We start from the raw sequence: 7,942 nt of genomic DNA on the forward strand, positions 1-7,942 counted from the left end.
AGACTGGCCATTTCCTTTGACATTCAAATTCACTCTTTGTTTAAAGAGGGGGTCTCTCTCTCCCTCTCTCCATTGCCAAAGCAAAAATGGAACAAAACAAAAATATAAATTTCAATATTTTTGTTAAGGGCTTAAAAAAGGGCTTAATTTGTTTTTCTTTTTAATATAATCTAAGTGAATAAGAACATTTCCCATATCTGTTCACCGGATAGGTGACAGACTTAATGGGTGGTGCGTGTGTGTGTGTGTGTGTGTGTGTGTGTGTGTGTGTGTGTGTGTGTGTGTGTGTGTGTGTGTGTGTGTGTGTGTGTGTGTGTGTGTGTGTGTGTGTGTGTGTGTGTGTGTGTGTGTGTGTGTGTGTGTGTGTGTGTGTGTCTGTCTGTGTCTCTCTCTATACAGTTCCATGTATGGTACACAAATACATGTGGCTGAGATTTCAGTTCCTTTTTCTCAGTTCTCTGGAAATGTCTAGTCAGATGATGTATGGTTTGTCAGAATGAAAGTGTCTTTCCAAGTTCCCTTTCTTCACTTACTGCAGGGTTCATTTGGTGAGAAAGTCTCAGACGGTCTGAGACTTTCTCACCAACATGGAATACTTGTTCACCTTAACGGAAACCACAACTCTTGAAACTAACAAATGGGGCAGTGTGAATGAACACAGGATTGAGCCTAGCAGCATATCAATGGTACACGTGTGTTACCTGATTATTAAGATACTACTATTTTTCAACCACATCTATAAGTAGGGCTTTCAAAGTTAACTTGATTAATCGCAATTAACTCACCGCTATGTTAATCACGATTAATTATTTTAATCGCGATTATTCGCATATTTATTGGTAGTTTAGGACACAGTTCTCTATGTCTGTGAGCATGCTCCTTTCCAGTACCTTTACTGTTGTTACCCCGCACCCACAAGTCATTTGACACAATTACATTATTTCTTCAGCTACTTTCAATAGGGAACTAAATGCTACTAGTATATTGGAATGTAACAGCCTATGTTTATGCTAATGCAGTGCCATTTGATGGTTTCTTTAGGCTTTTTAAAGTATTTCCAATAATAAATGAACATACTTTTGCATAGCAAATATATTTTCCACTCCCATGTTGATAGGGGTATAAAATACTTGAAAAATATACCTCTAAGATACATTGTGAACAGATGAAAAAAGACTTCTTTGCGATTAATCGCACAATTAGCTATGACAAAGCATGCGATTAATCGTGATTAAATATTTTAATCGTTTGACAGCACTACTAATGAGACAAGACATCAGTTGAATGAGTTTGGGAACAGACGTCATGAGACAAAATACATAGTATACACATTATACACATTATATTTGATGGGAAAATGAATTGCAACAACTATACAGTAAGTGAAACATGGAAAGACACTTTCATTGTGACAAACCATCCATCATGTGACTAGACCTTTCCAGCAGACAGAGAACTGAGAAAAAGGAACTGAAATCTCAGCCATATGTACCATACATGGAACTGGATAGAGTTCTCTCATCATTATTCTACTGTATGCCGCAACTTTTAGTTTATTTCAGTCAAGTTTGGGGTAACGTTACAGTAATAGGTAATACAAAAAAAGCAAACAAGTTCATCAAGAAAAGCAAACCACATTTCTGACCAAAAAGGTATAGGCTGAAGCATTGCTTATTACGCCTACCCTTTTACAAAACAAAGAAAAATTTAAGTCAAAATCGAGAGAAAAAATACATATATTATTTGCTGTACTGTACAAGTATATGTATATATGCTATAATAAATAAAATCATACAGAAGGCTCATGCTTTTTATGTTTTTTTAATAATTAATATCATCTTATTTTTAAGTAATCTTTTGAATATTTGTAATGACCTACACAATTTCAGATCTCTATCAAGGCTGTTCCACAGAGTTACTCCTGCGAATGTGAACTGCACGTGATGGTATGGAAAGAGAACTTGGAAAGACACTTGCGGACAAACCACACGTCATTTGACTAGACATTTCCAGCAGACAGAGAACTGAGACAATTACATAAAATAAGGAACTGAAATTTCAACCATTTCCATAGTCAAGTGCAATCATCAGTATATTAATCATAAATAATATTTGTATTATTGTTTGATGTGCATTACCCTAATTCAAATAATGCAAAGAGAGCTCCGCTTGGTATGTTATTGCTCGTCAACGTTTCGGCCAGTTCAGTTTGGTCTGAACAGGCCGAAACGTTGACGAGCAATAAAATACCAAGCGGAGCTTTTTGCAACTTCACCAGTGTGTAGACTCGTAGATCGTTTTTCTTTTTTACGAATTTATATTATATATATATATATATATATATATATCTATATATATATATATATATATATATATATATATATATATATATATATATATATATATATATATATGTGACAAAAAATATATATATATACATATGTGATAAAAAATAAAATATTGATCAAAATGTCCGTCACAAGCTGGCATGGTGATGACCCCTGGTCTAAACAATTGGGAATTGGCATAAATTGGGAGTGGATTAATATTATTATTATTAATATTATTTATTTATGTTTTACTTAGATAGTTCAGTTTTCCTCCATATCTTTCAGTGACTCTAAAATTGTAGAGTAAGACTCTTTTGTGTTATCCTTTCAGCCTAAATGTCTGACTCTACCGTGCTGTTTACATTTCGGACTGATAAAGTATCAAAATAAAAACAACCTTTTGTAGATTAGAGAGATGTTAAAGAGACTCTTGAAAAACATATACTTACTTATCGAGTAAGCATTAGCCCAGCAAGCACAATGTCACAGCCTGATATACGGCCAGTTTGGGTGATTATAAAGTTGTTTAGATGACGTCTTGGAAAGACATTGTAAACAACATTTTGATCACCCAAACTGCCGTAAAAAGGCGTCATACATTGATTGTCATGGTGACGACGTCCTGTAAATGATGTAAATCTAGATCAAAGATCATCCCCATATCCATATCTGCTGTGATATCTTGGTCCTGAATGTCCACAAAATCTTCCAATGAAATCAGCTTGTTGCCTTCATCTGTGCAAATTATTTTATTGTGTCACATATGTCACACATAATCCGACTTTGAATAAAAACAGGCCAGGATTTTAAAATACGTGATTTGACCATTACAACGATTTAGTTCTCTGTCTAGGAGATTTCAGTGGAAACATATATTTTCTCTATAGGATTTACGTATGTTAGTTGAAATAAGGTGATATTCTGGACCAGATCTAACTAGACATGATAGGACTTGATCAAACCCCATTCATGGTCATTGGTCACTGGTCCAGGTTCGTCCATGTTTTGTTGGGAAAGACTCATTCCATTTTGCCCCCTTAACTTTGAAAAGTCAATCTATGCAAGGACACATTGTTATGTCTGTCTGTAAACAGCTAATCTCCGGCACCGTTGGACTGATCGGCATGAAACTGTATGCACACTCTCAGTAGGCCAAGGAAGAAACTCTACACCAGTTCTTTCAAATCTTGAGCTACATGGCATAAAAAGTCAAGAAAAATGTAACAATGATCAAATTCAAAGAAATGCTAAGAGATCTACAAGCTATTACCCATAAAACATTATAGCATTATGTCATGGAACATTTTCTCATATATTTCAGTTGATTGTAGGGGTTAACTTTTCATTTACCTGAACAGCTATAGGTGAAACATATCCATACTGACTTAATGTGTGATCGTCAGACCTGTTCCCTGCAAGGGCTAAATGCAAAGCTTTTCAATTAGGGTCGTTCAACCTCAATAATTTCTTCTGTTCAAGTAGAAATTTGCAATCTGATGATGCACCATAAGGACTTTCAATGACGGCTAATTAGAAACAGTTGTATGATACAAAACAAGTCTTTATTTTGATTTGAACTAGAGAAAAATAAGACAATACAGTATAGTGCAGTTCGGTATAGTACAGGAATGACATGCATACTGACTGGAACCTCATTTAGTCTGAATCTCAACCACTGTGCATAGTGGTATAACTACTGACACTTTCTCTTTGGTCTGGCTTAACTGCACAGTTGTGGCACTGTAAACACATCTGTTTGCAATTCTTGCAATGGGTAGAAATGACGGTGCACTATCTGTCTGTGTGCCTTGCAAATCCCATATCGCTACAGACTTCCCAAAGAAATATCTGTCTGGATGAGGATGTAGCCACTTTACCTTTGCAACAACATGCTGATGAGTAGAAGCCTGTAACTTAACATTGACTATCAGAAACCTTTTCACAATCCCAGGGTGCAACTCAGCAGTTGGGTCCAACAGTGGTACCTCAAACCTTGAGTTGCTAGAACACCACTTGGCAGAAATGCATGCAGACCTGTCAGCCCTGCTATTAACAGAAAATGTCACTCCAAGGCTTCTAACTCTAGTGCACATCTGTACCAAACTACCTACATGTGAGACTAAACTGTGACTCTCTCTCTCTCTCTCTCTCTTTAAACAATATCTACAAAGTCATTTAACTATGGTCTTTTGAAAAGATCACATTGCAACGCTTAGTGAGCTAAAAAACTAAAGTTTTCAATTGATTGCAATGTAGTAAAAAGTGAATAAGAACATTTCCCATATCTGTTCACATCAAACACATTTCTAAATGCCAAAGCTATTCGCTGCCTGCTTGTTCAGGGGATACATTGAATCTTGGCCATCAGGTCAGAATTTGTGTCAGATCCTATCTAGGTGAGACATGACCTTTGACACGATCCAAATGTCTCAATAGATGAGCAGGGAGACAACATTCAACCACCCCAATGGTATAAGTTATATTGTATGAACACACTCTACCATACAGATTGGACCTTACATAAAAAAAAAGTGACATGTGCCGCTTTAAGTCAAAGCATATCTGTATACTCCTGGTCAAATCCACACTAAATCTGTGGCAAAAATAGCCAGTGTTCAAGATCACAATTAACGCATTGCATTGCAAAACTGTTATGTTCTTATACAGCTGCTATTTGTGCAAAAGGTTCACCCCATAGGGTTCATGTGGTTATTGTGTGTGGATAACATGTGTGGTTATATACATTTTAGGAGGGAAGCCGCCTTTGCCTGTGTGTCACGCTTGGGCCCTGGGCCAGACTTTGGACATGTCTGCTTTATGTGCTGCTGCGGGTATTTTACCTACTGTACACTGTTACGACCTGGCTCGTAAGCCATAACAAAAAGGAGGAAGACACACGGCTGGTTTAAAAGTGTATACAATAATATTATATATTTAACTTGAATATAACAAAGAATTGCATGGAGAGTGTTAGTCTGTAGAATCAGTAAGTGAGTGGATGTGTGTAAACCAAAGACTAAACTGAAGAAGACCAAATTAGTTGTTGCTATATCGCTGTTGTCGGAAAGAAACCTCTTATCTCCATATTCGAAATTATGTTTTTTATTAGATAAACGCCCTACTTCTTCATACTACAGCGTCACACAAAAGCATCAAATGCTACTTTTGTTATCTTTTAAATAGAATCCTGAAAACTAACTGTTGGACACAAGTTTTTCAGAAAAACCCAATGCCCAGCCTGCAGGACCTGTGGGAAGACACTCAAAGACAGACAGGGGAGTAGGCTAAGCGAGCTTGCTTGAGGTGTGATGGGGGATGTGTGTGTGTGTGTGTGTGTGTGTGTGTGTGTGTGTGTGTGTGTGTGTGTGTGTGTGTGTGTGTGTGTGTGTGTGTGTGTGTGTGTGTGTGTGTGTGTGTGTGTGTGTGTGACTAAATAAATACATAAATAAATATATATATACATAAATAAATAAATAAGATAATGGGGGGCACCACCCCCCTAGATCCCTAGGAGGGGGGTCACCTTTTGAGCCCCCCCCCCCCTCACAATGTGACCCCCAAAATAAGGGAGGGATGCCCACCTAGGTCACAGCCAATCATAGGTGGCTTATTGCACATGCTCAGTAGCATTACTCGAGATAGGGAGCCAAATTGTGGAAATCCAGGTTAGGGCTGAAGGTGTGATTTTCTGGCAGCAGCCCCAGCAGGGGGACACGCATACTTAATTTGGTACGATACCGGTCTTTACTGACTCAGAAAACTTTGAGTTTTCCGAGTGGTTTAGCTCATGTAAATACAGGAATTTTGACTGAATTTACATCTCATTTTCATCTGTTTTCATAGCCGGAAACCTTGTTTTTTGCGCAGTGATAGTTAGTGAGAACTTCACTTCTCCCTTAAGCTTGCACAAATGTATTTATTTGTGTGTACAAAGCACTTTGTAATTGTTTTTTAAAGTGCTTTATAAAGTTAGTTTAAACTAAAGATGATGGCCAATGTTGATGATACATGAGAAAAGAACATTAATAATGTATCATATCGATATCATATGCCCAACATCATGTATTGTATCGTGAAATTAGTGTATCTTGACACCCCTAACCCTCCCCATCATCCCGTCCGATGTTTTGCTTTCCACATTGATTAGAACATTACTGTAGTCAGTCTTGCTAAATTCACAGTGTAGTATATGTAGTAGTGGTAGCAGAATGGATAGTGTTCTCAACTTAGATGTGGGAAACCCATAAAATCCTGGTCAGATTGAAGAAAGTTGAGTATTTGGTAACCAGTAGTCAGAGCTGGCCCTGAGGAATTTGATGCCTATAGGCAGCATTTTACCTGGTGCCCCCCCCCCCCCCCATAGCCTATTATTTATTAATAAATATGGCTATTTCACAAACACAAATAACTAGGACACGTGTAAATTACAAAAGCTAAATTACAATTTTGGCATTTAGCAGATGTGATTTACAAGATAAACTCAGTAATCTAGGATCATAGATAAACCAATAACCTATCATCGGTCTAAACATTGTAATAATATCAAAAAATAAATAAATTATGTACATTGAAACTATACACACACTTAGGATGCCAGGTCAACAATGACCTGGCATCTGTCTAAATAAAATGCTATCTACAGTAAATTACATTTTAACGTTTGCATAAGACTGCATGGTCGTCAAGGCTCGAACATTTAAAACAAAACTATTATTTATTAATATTAATGAATTTGTATTGGGTGCTATCTGAGTAGATAGAAAGGTGTTTTATTATCTCCTGGAAGAGAGAGAGAGAGAGAGAGAGAGAGAGAGAGAGAGAGAGAGAGAGAGAGAGAGGACCTCTGAAAGTCTTATTAAAGAAATGTAACTTAACATGCTTTACGACACGTCATTGCCATTCACGTGGCCGTTGCATGTGCATTTTGCACGCATATTCACGTCATGTACTTTCTGTACCATGAAATTATAAACCGGTCTCTGCACATACCTAGGGATGTATGCAGCTCTCCTTAAATGATCTGGAATGTACCCTTCTAACAATACAGATCGAGTTATTTGCATATTGAAAAAGATTCGAAATGTCAAACATGTCAAGCCTCTGACGTTTTTACATGTAGTTCATCATGCAACACGTGTGTGTTCCGCCCTCAAATTCTTCTTATGGAGGCCATCACCCCTGCCCGCACACACGCGTTAAAGTCTATTTAAGTTAATGTAAATATATATTAAGTTCTAAATAAAAACGGGTTTCACTCCCACTTTATGTTGCATCTCTTTTTCCCCGTAACAATATAATATCTATTCCAAGTTTTCTAAGCCTTTGGTCGTGAGGTTAAACTGTAAACAAAATTCTTATTCTCTTCATGTGAGAGTCGGCTATTTACTTTATAAACATTTAATCGTGTGAGGGACTCGCTTGCGCTGATCTTCAATTTGTAGATCAGCGCAAGGCTACTTTAAGTATATTTTGATGCCAATACTTTTTTTTAAAGCTTTGTCAGCTTGTAGATCTGTCCCTTTTGAAGAGTGTTGATGTATTCCGTCAGTTTCCGGTTGCCTTTTATGGTCTTAAATGGGACATGGAGCAATGCAATTGATTCTCCACGTGAA

This window comes from Gymnoscopelus braueri, assembly GCF_963280865.1.
Source record: "Gymnoscopelus braueri genome assembly, chromosome: 16".
NCBI lineage: Eukaryota > Metazoa > Chordata > Actinopteri > Myctophiformes > Myctophidae > Gymnoscopelus > Gymnoscopelus braueri.